This window comes from Xyrauchen texanus, chromosome 28 (assembly GCF_025860055.1).
Source record: "Xyrauchen texanus isolate HMW12.3.18 chromosome 28, RBS_HiC_50CHRs, whole genome shotgun sequence".
NCBI lineage: Eukaryota > Metazoa > Chordata > Actinopteri > Cypriniformes > Catostomidae > Xyrauchen > Xyrauchen texanus.
Genome location: NC_068303.1, coordinates 1,172,277 through 1,189,510, shown reverse-complemented (window position 1 = coordinate 1,189,510; position 17,234 = coordinate 1,172,277). Strand labels below are relative to the sequence as shown.

Here is a 17,234-nt window from a genome sequence, read left to right as displayed (position 1 = left end):
GTGTGTGAGTATAGTGTGAGTGTGTGTGTGTGAGAGTATAGTGTGAGTGTGTGTGAGTATAGTGTGAGTGTGTGTGAGTATAGTGTGAGTGTGTGTGAGTATAGTGTGTGTGTGTGAGAGTATAGTGTGAGTGTGTGTGTGTGAGAGTATAGTGTGAGTGTGTGTGTGTGTGTGTGTGTGTGTGTGTATGTGTGTGTGTGTGTGTGTGCGTGTTTTTGTGATTTACGAGGACAATTTTGTAAGTTACAAATTAGTAATTACAAGGGTATTATGCTATAAATGTGATTTATGAGGACATTTCTAGTGTCCCCATAATTCAAATCGCTTATAAATCATACTAAACAATGTTTTATTGAAAATGTAAAAATGCAGAAGGTTTTCTGTGAGGGTTAGGTTTAGGGGTTGTGTTAGGTTTAGAGGATAGAATCTATAGTTTATACAGTATAAAAACCATTATGTCTATGGAAAGTCCTCATAATGATAGGTAGACCAACATGTGTGTGTGTGTGTGTGTGACTTTAGTGTGTGTGTGTGTGTGTGTGTGTGTGTGTGTGTTACGGTATATGTGCAACAGTTAATAAGAGGGTGAATTGTCAAGAACATGTTCATGTCATCTAATCCCAAAAACACACTTACTGTATATATAACTACATATATAAATATGTTTATACTCTACCGGTCAAAAGTTTAGGAACACTAAAACATTCTTTATTAATAATTTTTTTTCACATTTTAGAATAATAGTAAATTTGTCAAAGCTGTGCAATTACAGAAACGGAAAAATAGGAATTATATGTTTAAAAAATTACACCAAAAATTATAATATATATTTTTAATAAATCCCACATTAATCAAAACTATGTTATATTTTAGCATCTTCAAAGCAGCCCTCCTTTAACTAGAATTTGTAGAAATGTACTCTTGAAATGTTCTCAACCAACTCCTCACTTTGGGATGCTTTTAAACAGTATTTGTTCATTATTCATGAACTAAATCTAAATCATCCACTTCAATTTTATTTCATTTCTTTAAATAACATTTTTGTTTTGTAATGAATATAAATATATAAATATATATGATTTAGATACATACACTAATATATATATATAAATATAAAGAACATTCCCTATTGCATTATTTTCATGACAATTACGCACATTTAAAACCCAAATTCTTGTTTTAACTTTTTGTAAATAATTATTGTGCAAAAATCTCTCTTGTAATGTGAAAAATAGCATTATGATATATTTAATAAATTGTGAAATATTTATACATCATGATATTATAGTTTATTCTTCTGCCTTTAATTTATTCTGATTTAAATAAAATATTATTTAATGTAATTTATACATTTAAAACGTAATACAGCAAAACAATAACGAGGATATTCGTGGAGAATATGAACCTTAATTGTCATGAAAATAGTGTCACAATGCGATATATCTCACAGGCTGCGTTTAATTTTATTTAAAGTATAATTGATTTATTTTGGGGTGAAATATAACCCAGACATGTTTCTATAAGACTCCCCCCGAATCCCCCAACAACATCAGTTAAGACGTTTTAAAAGCGTTACTTAAGCGAATAATAATGATTCAATGTGTGTATTTTTATGCACGTACACAAATCATTGCGCTTCCCAGACAGAATTAAATGCACTAATATCAAAAACATCTGTGCGAGGGGCGGGATTTTGGCTCACCCCACAAGTCTCGAAACCAAACTTTAATGTATTTTATTTTGCTAGAGGAATTAATTTTGTCCTTCATTTGGTTTTAGTGCCGCCGGTTACGACTGAAACAAATGCTTGATATAGCGATATGTTAATGAGCTGCTCCTAAATGTAATATTTATTCGCTCTTTTGCTCCAGGAGCTGATTACTTAATTGTGGCAGAATGATTTCCACCGGATTGGGTATTGATTGCTTGTGATAGGGCATGTAAATTGTGTGCCAAAGAAAAGTTGAGATGACTGACTGATAAGGTGTTATTTTACCTAGTGGAAAACAGGAAGCTTGAACACATGGCCTCGTTTGACCTCGCTCGGGTCATCCGTTGTATTTCATTTTCATGGTCGAAAATGTTATTTGGAGAATGTTTGGTTGCTCCTTACAGGAAAATAAAAGTCATGAAAGAGATCTCTTTAACATCTCGGTGGTTTCTCATAGACGACAATGACATTACATGGAGACTTTTAATGAAATATCCTGTTTTCTCCTGTGAAGAAGACTAAAATGAAACATAACTCAGATCTCATTTAAGTCTCCTGATCTAAAGAGAAACCTCTGAGCAATAACCTCATCAGTAACACTTTCTATAAAGCCCATGTATATAAATAATGCATATAAAGGTGTTATAAATGCATAATACACCTTATAATAAGCTATAACTTAAATAATTATAACTACTGTTATAACACATTATAAGACTTGCACTAGTCATAGTTATACTTTAGATTACAATACATTCATAATGTCTCATAATACACCTTGTAATGAGTTATAACTTCTCATAAATATTTATAACTACAGTTATAACACATTATAAGACTTCCACTATTCATAGTTATACTTTAGAATATAATACATTCATAATGTCTCATAATACACCTTATAATGAGTTATAACTTCTCATAAATAATTATAACTACAGTTATAACACATTATAAGACTTCCACTATTCATAGTTATACTTTAGATTATAATGCATTCATAATGTCTCATAATACACCTTATAATAAGTTATAACTTCTCATAAATAATTATATCTACAGTTATAACACATTATAAGACTTCCACTATTCATAGTTATACTTTAGATTATAATGCATTCATAATGTCTCATAATACACCTTATAATGAGTTATAACTTCTCATAAATAATTATAACTACAGTTATAACACACTATAATACTTGCACTATTTATAGTTATACTTTAGATTATAATGTGTTCATAATGTCTCATAATACACCTTATAATGAGTTATAACTTCTCATAAATAATTATATCTACAGTTATAACACATTATAAGACTTCCACTATTCATAGTTATACTTTAGATTATAATACATTCATAATGTCTCATAATACACCTATTAATGAGTTATAACTTCTCATAAATAATTATAACTACAGTTATAACACATTATAAGACTTGCACTATTCATAGTTATACTTTAGTGTATAATGCATTCATAATGTCTCATAATACACCTAATAATGAGTTATAACTTCTCATAAATAATTATAACTACAGTTATAACACATTATAAGACTTCCACTATTCATAGTTATACTTCAGATTATAATACATTCATAATGTCTCATAATACACCTATTAATGAGTTATAACTTCTCATAAATAATTATAACTACAGTTATAACACATTATAAGACTTGCACTATTCATAGTTATACTTTAGTGTATAATGCATTCATAATGTCTCATAATACACCTAATAATGAGTTATAACTTCTCATAAATAATTATAACTACAGTTATAACACATTATAAGACTTCCACTATTCATAGTTATACTTTAGATTATAATACATTCATAATGTCTCATAATACACCTAATAATGAGTTATAACTTCTCATAAATAATTATAACTACAGTTATAACACATTATAAGACTTCCACTATTCATAGTTATACTTTAGATTATAATGTGTTCATAATGTCTCATAATACACCTTATAATGAGTTATAACTTCTCATAAATAATTATAACTACAGTTATAACACATTATAAGACTTGCACTATTCATAGTTATACTTTAGATTATAATGCATTCATAATGTCTCATAATACACCTTATAATGAGTTATAACTTCTCATAAATAATTATATCTACAGTTATAACACATTATAAGACTTGCACTATTCATAGTTATACTTTAGATTATAATGCATTCATAATGTCTCATAATACACCTTATAATGAGTTATAACTTCTCATAAATAATTATATCTACAGTTATAACACATTATAAGACTTGCACTATTTATAGTTATACTTTAGAGTATAATGCATTATAACACAAGCAACATCCAATTTTACCTTAATAACATTTGTATTCTTGGTTGTGTTTACATGTGTGCTCAAAATACATATTTAGAGTTTCTGATGTATATTAACCTTTTAGCTTTACAAGTGTATTTCATAAATCTCATAATGCACATTAAATGTGTGTCATTTTGTGTTTTGTGCATGTGTGATGTTCAGTATTTACTGTAACTTCCAGCATGACTCGTAATGTCTTATAACCACTTAACAATATGTTATAGATGTTTATAAGAAGATATATTATAACTTGTGCAGATAAATGGGATGTTGCTTGTGTTATTATGCATTATACTCTAAGGTGTAACTATGAATAGATACTGTAAGTGTTATAATGTATTATAACTGTGGTTACAACTATTTATGAGACATTATTAATGCATTATAAAAACGGGTTTGTGCAGTTCTCGTGTATTTGCAGCATGGTTGATTTTCAATTGCACAACATTTGTTTCACATGCCCGTGTAGTACGTGTGGATTCCTGACAGTATTTTGCTCTTAATCCAAAGCAGGTTTCCTCGAAAGGCACATTGAATTAGATTCAGAACATCCTCTATACCTTTCCCGCGGCTATGACGTAATTTCAAAATGCTCTAAAAATCCCTGCCTTTGATCCTGAAATTTGAAGGGTCATGCCTCGCTTTAGTTAATCAGACCGTCTGAGTCGGCTAGATTTGATTTCTTGGAAAATAGATTGGAATGACCGTGAAGTTCACCAACTGTGAGCACTGAATTTAAATGACTGCGCTGTAAAATGCGACATCAGAGAGCATCGGGGCCTGCTGCGACTGCAGGGGCCGTTTAAGGTCACGCACCGGTGTTGACTGAACGTAGGCCATCCCATTTGTGCACACACACACACACTTGCATTTTGTAAACATGTTGTTGGAGCCAGTGGAGTGAACGAGCGGGCAAACGGCCAGCGGTGCAGCGACTCGAGGCTAATATAACCTGGATGCTTCACAACTTCACAGAGCTCCGCGTCCAGCCCACTTCCCGCTTTTTGTTGCTTGAATGAATTTTGTGTAAATGGTGCGGCAAATAAAACTGATTTTGTTATACAATTTCCACACAGAGACCATCAAACAGAGACATTAATTATCATCTGTTCCCAAACAAGTGGAAAAATATTCGTCAGTAATATAAATTAATCAGCGAGATTTGTAATTTGCACCAAATTGCGCTATTGCAACGAGGATACTTTCGTGTAAACAGCCTAGCACGCAAATTAAACCGGGCGCATTCGTCTTCGTTGATGAACTTGAATGAAATCTCAGATTAAGTGCAACACATGGTTTATGGCAGAGAGTTTCCTTTTGGACATCAGGAGCAACTCTCTATTGTGTGAAATCTAACAAAGACTCTTTGTGCTGGAGAGAAATGTTTTAAAGCATAATGGAGTCCTGGAAGCATTCGCCAAGAATTCACCTGAACACCTGCTTTTATCTGGCGGCAACGATGTAAATTACACCAGGTCATTTATGCTAATGAGGCTAATTGATCCATACTGAAAATCTATAATGAGCCTAATTGATATGCATTGGAAAAAATAACGTTTTGCACATTTTTGCACACAGTTTTTCGACATAAACGTTCATAATTTAACAATTAAGTAAAATCAACTTAATTTAATGACATAGGCTAATATTGGTTGGAGTAGCTTTTACTTAGAAATCTGATATACAGTTTACTTAATTAATATTAATAAAATTAGTAAAAGCTCATTAATTATTCAAGCCCGGTGCATGCTGGGAAACACCAACTTTGAAAAGTTAAGTAAAATCGACCTATTTTATTTATTAACCTGTTAAATTTACTTAAATCAGTGAATAGATATAACAAGGTTTTCTACTTCAGGATTGATACACGATGACGCATTGTTAAGATAACAAACAATATTAAATATAAGCTGTTAAAGCTTTTAAATTGAGGACAAATGTTGAATTTACTTAATATTTTCAAGTTCACGTTTAAACGTATTCAATGCAGAAAGTGCTTAATCTTTCCTGCTTTATTTACGCCACCACAAAATAAGTTTTTCAGTGTAGAAATTAGGAATGTTTGCATAATGACAATGACTTAATAGTGCTATAAGTCATTATTTTTATTTTCGTGGAAAGATATGCAATAAATGTCCTGCTCCCTGAAAGACATTAATGAAATAAGTGTCCTGGGATATCTCACCGGTCTCTGTGACAACTCGTGACTCTGTAAACAGCAAACAAAGTCAATCATCTCTTAGTATTGTAGTTGCAATGAGTTATTGAGGCTTAATGCCATGCTTATGCCATGTAGTTCATAACAGTTGCCAGTAGAGGGCGCTGTTTCACTGCTGTTGTTTTTAACAACTGTTTCTGCTCGTGTCGGTCTCAATAAAGCTCAATTGGTAACTTTGGAGTATGGCGTTTTAGAAAAGGGGGCGTGGCTAATCCATCGGCTCATCTTGTACACATTCTAGAACATCTAAAATCGCTTACAGCACCTTGAACTGAAATACTCAATGCCACACGTTAAAGTGGCGCACCTGTTTAGTGAATTCGCCCATTTGCGTTCTTTCATTTTCATCTGTTTTACCTTGTTAAACTTGTTCAGAACTGCGACAAAGAATCTTAAGTATCCTGTTTAAATAGATCGCAATTTAAATAATATATCATTGTACGTTTTTCACATTACAGTATAGAGAATTGGGGTTGAATGCCATGAAAAATAACGTCATTGAAATATATATTTTTTCGCTTTCTTTAGATGCTTTATGGTAAAATATGACTAGACAAGCTCTTGACAGGTTTTGTGAGATTCACCCTTATTCAGAGATGTTTGTGTATGTAGACATTCACACATAGCTTATGTAATATATGCGTAGTCTTCACTGTCTATTCACTGTTGTCTTGTTCTCCCTCGGAGCTTTTATCCGTTCTCTTGCCCGCTAAAACAACCTTAATAAAGTTGTACAGCCCTCATAAGATCACTGTAAGGGCACAGCCAATAAAAGCCACGCTATCAGATCCCTATTCCTGGAAAGCTCATTTCTGAGCGCAGCCCAAACCGGAATATATTTTTACTATTGTGAAGTATATGAAATGTACAGTAAGTTAAACAGTGTCAATGGGTTTCCCATACTAATCCTTCTGAGTCAAACTTTCATTATGTAACCGGTGGTGTAGTGGATACTCCAGTGTTTTGACACAAGTATTTCAACAACTTGCACTTAATCTGATTGTTAAACATAACTCAGATGATCCAGACACCGTTGTGCGCCTCTAAAAATAGCAATGAGGGTAATGCCGAGGATTTACTGGTTCTTGGTAAGCAGGCCCGTTTCTTTAGAAGACCCGGGATTCACGGCTGCTGAACTCTTTGTCGTTGTGGGAATGAGCTGCTCATGTGTGGATGAGTGTTAGACTACGTTACGTTTCAGGTTTGGCAGGATAATCGCTGAGGCTTGTGGCCTGGAGACCCAGAGTTAAACCTGCTGAGCAGCCTGGAGTCGTTTAAAGACATGTCCGTAAACAATTAGGACAGGAAGTACACTTTGAGCATTGACTACCAAGAAGACGACGTGCAGACCTAATTTACAGAAACTTACTGGATATCAAGTAAAGACAAATGGTGAAGTTACTGGCAGTTAATTACAAGGTAGAGGGCACCAGGGGTCAGCTTGGCCTGTTAGTTTTGGCCGTTAGCCCAGGCTGTTGTAACTACACCATGATGTGTGCAAAAAGCATCTGTCTCTACTGATGGCCATTACTGAAATAATTGACTTTGTGGTGTATTAAATCAGTTCTACATTTGCACATAATTCAAACATTTTAAAATGAAAGCTCATGCTGATAAGTCAATATTATTCATGATCGATTGTTTTCTTTACGATGCATCATCATGTATCAATCCTAAAGTACAAAACTTGTATTTTATTGAGTTCATTTTACAGGTAAATAAAATAAGCACATTTCACGTAACTTTTCCAAGCTGGAGTTCCCAGCATACACCGGTCTTGAATAACTAATGATTTTGCATGGTTCCACTGTTTGCACATGTATTTAAGTGGCAAGAAAAAGTATGTGAACCCTTTGGAATTAGCTGGTTTTCTGCATTAATTGGTCATAAAATGTGCTTAGGCTAACAACACACAAGCACACACACACACACACACACACACACACACACACACACACACACACACACACACACACACACAATTATAATCTTTCATGTCTTTATTGAACACATCCCATTGAACATTCACAGTGCTGTGGAAAAAGTATGTGAACCCTTGGATTGATCCTCCTTTGGCAGTAATAACCTCAGGCAAGTGTTTGCTGTAGCTGCGGATCAGACCTGCACAACGTTCAGAAGGAATTTTGGACCATTTTTTCTTATTCCATATATATTGTCTCTGGTATGAACGGCTCTCTTGAGGTTATCCCACAGCATCTCTATTGGGTTCAGGTCTGGGCTCTGACTGGGACACTCCAAAAGGAGGATTTTCTTTTTTTGAAGTCATTCTGTAGTGGTTTACTTTGATGTTTAGGGTCATTGTCCTGCTGCATCACCCTACTTCTACTGAGCTTCAGCTGGCACACTGCCACCCTGACCTGATCCTGTAGGAGATCTCGATAAAATTGGGAATGTATTTTTCTCTTGATGATGGCAAGCGGTCCAGGCCCCGAAGCAGCGAGCAGCCCCAAATCATGATGCTCCCTCCACCATACTTCACCGTTGGGATGATGTTTTCATGTTGGTATGTGGTGCCCGTTTTACATTTACATTTACATTTATGCATTTGGCAGACGCTTTTATCCAAAGCGACTTACAGTGCACTTATTACAGGGACAATCCCCCTGGAGCAACCTGGAGTTAAGTGCCTTGCTCAAGGACACAATGGTGGTGACTGTGGGGATCAAACCAGCAACCTTCTGAGTACCAATGTATTATACAGAGCACTTATTACAGGGACAATCCCCCTGGAGCAACCTGGAGTTAAGTGCCTTGCTCAAGGACACAATGGTGGTGGCTGTGGGGCTTGAACCAGCATCCTTCTGATTACCAGATTACCACTACACCACCACCACTCATGGTTTAAGACCACTACACCACCACCACTCATGGTTTTATGCCATCCGTAGATCTGCTTGTTCTTCCCAATCAATTCAACCTTAGTTTCACCAGTAAACAAAATTATTTTCCCAGTAGCATTTTGGAGTGTGTCAAGATGATCTTTGGCAAACTTCAGGCGTGCAAAATGCTTTTGTTGGAAAGCAGCGGCTTCCTTCATGATGCCCTGCCATGGACACCATACCTGTTTAATGTTTTCTGTATAATAGACTCATGAACAGAGATGTTAACCAGTTCCAATGATTCCTTCAAGTCTTTATCTGTCACTCTAGGGTTCTTTATTACCTCATTGAGCATTCTGCGGTGTTTCCTTTGAGTCATCTTGACTGGACGGCCACTTCTAGAGAAAGTACCTATAGTACTAAATCATCTCCATTTATAGACAGTTTGTCTAACTGTGCACAGATGAATATCTAACGGCCACTTCTAGAGAGAGTACCTATAGTACTAAATCATCTCCATTTATAGACAGTTTGTCCAACTGTGCACAGATGAATATCTAACGGCCACTTCTAGAGAGAGTACCTATAGTACTAAATCACCTCCATTTATAGACAGTTTGTCTAACTGTGGACAGATGAATATCTAATGGCCACTTCTAGTGAGAGTACCTATAGTACTAAATCCTCTCCATTTATAGACAGTTTGTCTAACTGTGCACAGATGAATATCTAATGGCCACTTCTAGTAAGAGTACCTATAGTACTAAATCATCTCCATTTATAGACAGTTTGTCCAACTGTGCACAGATGAATATCTATCGGCCACTTCTAGAGAGAGTACCTATAGTACTAAATCATCTCCATTTATAGACAGTTTGTCTAACTGTGGACAGATGAATATCTAATGGCCACTTCTAGTGAGAGTACCTATAGTACTAAATCCTCTCCATTTATAGACAGTTTGTCTAACTGTGCACAGATGAATATCTAATGGCCACTTCTAGAGAGAGTACCTATAGTACTAAATCATCTCCATTTATAGACAGTTTGTCCAACTGTGCACAGATGAATATCTATCGGCCACTTCTAGAGAGAGTACCTATAGTACTAAATCATCTCCATTTATAGACAGTTTGTCCAACTGTGCACAGATGAATATCTATCGGCCACTTCTAGTGAGAGTACCTATAGTACTAAATCCTCTCCATTTATAGACAGTTTGTCTAACTGTGCACAGATGAATATCTAATGGCCACTTCTAGAGAGAGTACCTATAGTACTAAATCATCTCCATTTATAGACAGTTTCTCTAACTGTGCACAGATGAATATCTAACGCCCACTTCTAGTGAGAGTACCTATAGTACTAAATCATCTCCATTTACCGTAATTTCCAGACTATTGAGCGCACCTAAATATAAGCAGCACCCACTGATTTTTAAATAAAATATTATTTTTAACATAAATTAGCCGCACCTGTCTATTAGCCGCAGGTGCCTACCGGTACATTGAAACAAATGAACTTTACTCAGGCTTTAACGAAACACGGCTTGTAACAAAAATAAATAGGCTTTAACGAAACCTGGTGTGGCAGCGGGGGCGTGGTCAAGCGCCCGTCCGGGAGAGAAAAGCGGTAAGGGTGCTTACACCTGGGCTAAATTATATCTAACACCGGTGTCTAATTTCAGTAAGCATGGGGAGAGCGGCATAAAATGCAGCAGCCACAGAGCTGAGAGAGTGACACACGTCAGTCTAGTGTTGGCGCATAGAAGAATTGAGAAACTTTATAAAATTGATTGTAAACATTGCTGTGGCCATTAAAAGCCTTACCTGGAACGTCAAGTGCCCTGCTGAAAACTGTCACACTGGTGCCCGTGTGACAGTTTTCCCAAGAAGGACACGTGAAGCAGGGCACTTGAAATTAGACACCGGTGTTAGACATAATTTAGCGCAGGTGTAAGCGCCTTACAGCTTTTCTCTCCCGGACGGGCGCTTGACCACGCTCCGCTGCCACACACGGCTTGTAATAAAACATTTGCAGTAAACAGTAGCCTACCAATAAAGTCATTGGTCACTATCTTCCTCGCTCCTGTGCACTGAAACCACTGAAGTCATCTCCTTCGGTGTCGGAGTTAAATAGCCTCAGATTTAGTTGTCTTTTTGCACTGAGTCAATTCCTCACGCTGCTGTTTCCAACGTCTTATCATCAACTCATTAAGACCAAGCTCCCGTGCAGCAGCCAGATCAATCGCCTTCAACTTGAAAGCTGCATCATATGCATTTCTCCATGTCTTTGCCATGGTGAGGGTGACAAAATTACTACCGTAATCAGAATGATGGGAAGTTTGAGCACGCTCGATTTAATCTAAACAGTACACAAAAAAGTTGTTTTGACCTTAACCCGTTCGGCAATTTCATTGGTCTAATGAAAGCTTCACGCCCAAAAAACTGAGCACGTCACAGAATGTTTTTTTTTTTTTTTTTATAAAATTTGAAAGCGGGAAAAATCCATATATTAGCCACGTCATTGTATAAGCCGCGAGGTTCAAAGCGTGGGGAAAAAGTTGCGGCTTATAGTCCGGAAATTACGGTATGTAAAGTGTGTCTAACTGTGGACAGATGAATATCTAACGGCCACTTCTAGAGAGAGTACCTATAGTACTAAACCACCTCCATTTATAGACAGTTTGTCTAACTGTGGACAGATGAATATCTAACGGCCACTTCTAGAGAGAGTACCTATAGTACTAAATCATCTCCATTTATAGACAGTTTGTCTAACTGTGCACAGATGAATATCTAATGGCCACTTCTAGAGAGAGTACCTATAGTCCTAAACCACCTCCATTTATAGACAGTTTGTCTAACTGTGGACAGATGAATATCTAACGGCCACTTCTAGAGAGAGTACCTATAGTACTAAATCATCTCCATTTATAGACAGTTTGTGTAACTGTGCACAGATGAATATCTAACAGCCACTTCTAGAGAGAGTACCTATAGTACTAAATCACCTCCATTTATAGACAGTTTGTCTAACTGTGCACAGATGAATATCTAAAGGCCACTTCTAGAGAGAGTACCTATAGTACTAAATCATCTCCATTTATAGACAGTTTGTCCAACTGTGCACAGATGAATATCTATCGGCCACTTCTAGAGAGAGTACCTATAGTACTAAATCATCTCCATTTATAGACAGTTTGTCTAACTGTGGACAGATGAATATCTAATGGCCACTTCTAGTGAGAGTACCTATAGTACTAAATCCTCTCCATTTATAGACAGTTTGTCTAACTGTGCACAGATGAATATCTAATGGCCACTTCTAGTGAGAGTACCTATAGTACTAAATCATCTCCATTTATAGACAGTTTGTCCAACTGTGCACAGATGAATATCTATCGGCCACTTCTAGAGAGAGTACCTATAGTACTAAATCATCTCCATTTATAGACAGTTTGTCCAACTGTGCACAGATGAATATCTAATGGCCACTTCTAGTGAGAGTACCTATAGTACTAAATCCTCTCCATTTATAGACAGTTTGTCTAACTGTGCACAGATGAATATCTAATGGCCACTTCTAGAGAGAGTACCTATAGTACTAAATCATCTCCATTTATAGACAGTTTGTCCAACTGTGCACAGATGAATATCTATCGGCCACTTCTAGAGAGAGTACTATAGTACTAAATCATCTCCATTTATAGACAGTTTGTCTAACTGTGGACAGATGAATATCTAATGGCCACTTCTAGTGAGAGTACCTATAGTACTAAATCATCTCCATTTACCGTAATTTCCAGACTATTGAGCGCACCTAAATATAAGCAGCACCCACTGATTTTTAAATAAAATATTATTTTTAACATAAATTAGCCGCACCTGTCTATTAGCCGCAGGTGCCTACCGGTACATTGAAACAAATGAACTTTACTCAGGCTTTAACGAAACACGGCTTGTAACAAAAATAAATAGGCTTTAACGAAACATGGTGTGGCAGCGGGGGCGTGGTCAAGCGCCCGTCCGGGAGAGAAAAGCGGTAAGGGTGCTTACACCTGCGCTAAATTATGTCTAACACCGGTGTCTAATTTCAGTAAGCATGGGGAGAGCGGCATAAAATGCAGCAGCCACAGAGCTGAGAGAGTGACACACGTCAGTCTAGTGTTGGCGCATAGAAGAATTGAGAAACTTTATAAAATTGATTGTAAACATTGCTGTGGCCATTAAAAGCCTTACCTGGAACGTCAAGTGCCCTGCTGAAAACTGTCACACTGGTGCCCGTGTGACAGTTTTCCCAAGAAGGACACGTGAAGCAGGGCACTTGAAATTAGACACCGGTGTTAGACATAATTTAGCGCAGGTGTAAGCGCCCTTACAGCTTTTCTCTCCCGGACGGGCGCTTGACCACGCTCCCGCTGCCACACACGGCTTGTATAATAAAACATTTGCAGTAAACAGTAGCCTACCAATAAAGTCATTGGTCACTATCTTCCTCGTCCTGTGCACTGAAACCACTGAAGTCATCTCCTTCGGTGTCGGAGTTAAATAGCCTCAGATTTAGTTGTCTTTTTTCACTGAGTCAATTCCTCACGCTGCTGTTTCCAACGTCTTATCATCAACTCATTAAGACCAAGCTCCCGTGCAGCAGCCAGATCAATCGCCTTCAACTTGAAAGCTGCATCATATGCATTTCTCCATGTCTTTGCCATGGTGAGGGTGACAAAATTACTACCGTAATCAGAATGATGGGAAGTTTGAGCACGCTCGATTTAATCTAAACAGTACACAAAAAAAGTTGTTTTGACCTTAACCCGTTCGGCAATTTCATTGGTCTAATGAAAGCTTCACGCCACCCAAAAAACTGAGCACGTCACAGAATGTTTTTTTTTTTTTTTTTTATAAAATTTGAAAGCGGGAAAAATCCATATATTAGCCGCGTCATTGTATAAGCCGCGAGGTTCAAAGCGTGGGAAAAAAGTTGCGGCTTATAGTCCGGAAATTACGGTATGTAAAGTGTGTCTAACTGTGGACAGATGAATATCTAACGGCCACTTCTAGAGAGAGTACCTATAGTACTAAACCACCTCCATTTATAGACAGTTTGTCTAACTGTGGACAGATGAATATCTAACGGCCACTTCTAGAGAGAGTACCTATAGTACTAAATCATCTCCATTTATAGACAGTTTGTCTAACTGTGCACAGATGAATATCTAACGGCCACTTCTAGAGAGAGTACCTATAGTCCTAAACCACCTCCATTTATAGACAGTTTGTCTAACTGTGGACAGATGAATATCTAACGGCCACTTCTAGAGAGAGTACCTATAGTACTAAATCATCTCCATTTATAGACAGTTTGTCTAACTGTGGACAGATGAATATCTAACGGCCACTTCTAATGAGAGTACCTATAGTACTAAATCATCTCCATTTATAGACAGTTTGTCCAACTGTGGACAGATGAATATCTAACAGCCACTTCTAGTAAGACTACCTATAGTACTAAACCATCTCCATTTATAGACAGTTTGTCTAACTGTGGACAGATGAATATCTAACGGCCACTTCTAGTAAGAGTACCTATAGTACTAAATCATCTCCATTTATAGACAGTTTGTCTAACTGTGGACAGATGAATATCTAACGGCCACTTCTAGTGAGAGTACCTATAGTACTAAATCATCTCCATTTATGTACAGTGTGTCTAACTGTGGACAGATGAATATCTAACAGCCACTTCTTGTAAGAGTACCTATAGTACTAAATCATCTCCATTTATAGACAGTTTGTCTAACTGTGGACAGATGAATATCTAACGGCCACTTCTAGTGAGAGTACCTATAGTACTAAATCATCTCCATTTATAGACAGTTTGTCTAACTGTGGACAGATGAATATCTAACGGCCACTTCTAGTGAGAGTACCTATAGTACTAAATCATCTCCATTTATAGACAGTTTGTGTAACTGTGCACAGATGAATATCTAACGGCCACTTCTAGTGAGAGTACCTATAGTACTAAATCATCTCCATTTATAGACAGTTTGTCTAACTGTGGACAGATGAATATCTAACGGCCACTTCTAGTGAGAGTACCTATAGTACTAAATCATCTCCATTTATAGACAGTTTGTCTAACTGTGCACAGATGAATATCTAACGGCCACTTCTAGTGAGAGTACCTATAGTACTAAATCATCTCCATTTATAGACAGTTTGTCTCACTGTGGACAGATGAATATCTAACGGTCACTTCTAGTGAGAGTACCTATAGTACTAAATCACCTCCAGTTATAGACAGTTTGTCTAACTGTGGACAGATGAATATCTAACGGTCACTTCTAGTGAGAGTACCTATAGTACTAAATCATCTCCATTTATAGACAGTTTGTCTAACTTTTGGAGCATCTCATTCTGATTGTGTTGCATCTAATTATTTCTTAGCGTCTGTATTTTTATAATGTTGTGTCAAGTTAAATGTAGTTTGAAACGTTTAGAAACACATTTTGAGATCCCTGCAACCTGTTGTACATGTTTGAGCTATCTTTGAGCGCAAAAGCGCATTGTGGAAGGCTGTACTGTCTGGTTTAACGAGGTGTGTTGTCTGAACAGCTGGAGCGTTGACCGCCCCCTAATGCATCATGGTGGTACATCAAGCTTGAATTGGTTCAATGGTAGGAGCATTCCTTATAATGGAATTTACATACGTTTTTGGCGTAGTGACTCGCCTCAATCCAGGTGGCGGAGGACGAATCTCAGTTGCCTCTGTGTCTGAGACCGTCAATCCGCGCATCTTATCACGTGACTTGTTGAGCTTGTTACCATGGAGACGTTGCGCGTGTGGAGGCTTCACGCTATTCTCCGCGGCATCCACGCACAACTCGCCTCACGCCCCACCGAGAGCGAGAACCACATTATAGCGACCACGAGGAGGTTACCCCATGTGACTCTACCCTCCCTAGCAACCGGGCCAATTTGGTTGCTAAGGAGACCTGACTGGAGTCACTCAGCACACCCTGGATTCAAACTCATGACTCCAGGTGTGATAGTCAGCATCTTTACCACTGAGCTACACAGACCCCCCTGTTATTGACATTTTAATCAGTCTGCTTGTCCGGTCGGGCAAAAATCCACTTGCGTTAATACTGAGCTGTGATTAAATATTGTATTCAAAATTATCCAATAACAATGTTTTCTTCTACAGTATAGCTCCTAAAGTAAATGTGCATAGTTTTAAAGGAGTTTTAGATATTTTGTTTTCCAATCAAAAACATATTTTGTTCCAGAGGTTAATGGGTTAAGGCTCTCTCACCTTTATGTTCACTTCATCCATCTTTAACTCACAAAAAACAAACTTTCTCTTCTTAATAGAGCTGTGCATCGCATATGACCCCTGTGGGCCGCCATATTGTTTGTTTTGGTTTGAATGGGTCACATGACTGCGCCACATGATAACAAATACAAACTCATTTTCAGATATCTCCGTCTTCCCCGTCCACGCTACAACGCGAAGACGGTGTTTTATAATATAGCCACTTGAGAGAAAAAGTGCAGATGCGGCCTACGTTAACACGTTAAATCAACATTCTATATGGAGAATGTAAATAAACTTAATTCAAAGGCAAAACAAGTAAATTTTTGTACAAAATTGACATAGTTTCTTCTTCTTCTTTCTTTCTTTAACCTGTTGATACTCAATTCCCCGCATGCGGTACTGACGACACTCTGTTTACATTTAATATATAATTTACCATCTATAAATGTAATTAATGTTAACAGATGATACATCATCTCAAAGGTCAAAGGGTTCAACATTGATATCCGATCTCTGTTTCATGATAGTAATCCTCCAGAAACAGTAATTGAGTTATTAGTGCAGGAGTACAAATGAAAACATGCAATATCAAAACGGGACTTTTATTATGAAAACATGCGATATAAAAACGGGACTTTTATTATGAAAACATGCGATATCAAAACGGGACTTTTATTATGAAAACATGCAATATCAAAACGGGACTTTTATTATGAAAACATGCGATATCAAAACGGGACTTTTATTATGAAAACAGGATCGCCAGATGAATCCAGTTCAACA

At 37.0% G+C, this 17,234-nt stretch overlaps 1 long non-coding RNA gene across 1 annotated transcript; it reads right to left on the bottom strand.

Moving 5' to 3' along the window:
• Positions 1-14,733: 14,733 nt before the first annotated feature.
• Positions 14,734-15,295, bottom strand: LOC127621902 (uncharacterized). Its single transcript, XR_007967917.1, has 3 exons — positions 15,147-15,295; positions 14,889-15,060; positions 14,734-14,802 (listed from the first exon to the last, which is right to left on the bottom strand). It is a non-coding gene; the product is annotated as an uncharacterized LOC127621902 (long non-coding RNA).
• Positions 15,296-17,234: the final 1,939 nt, after the last annotated feature.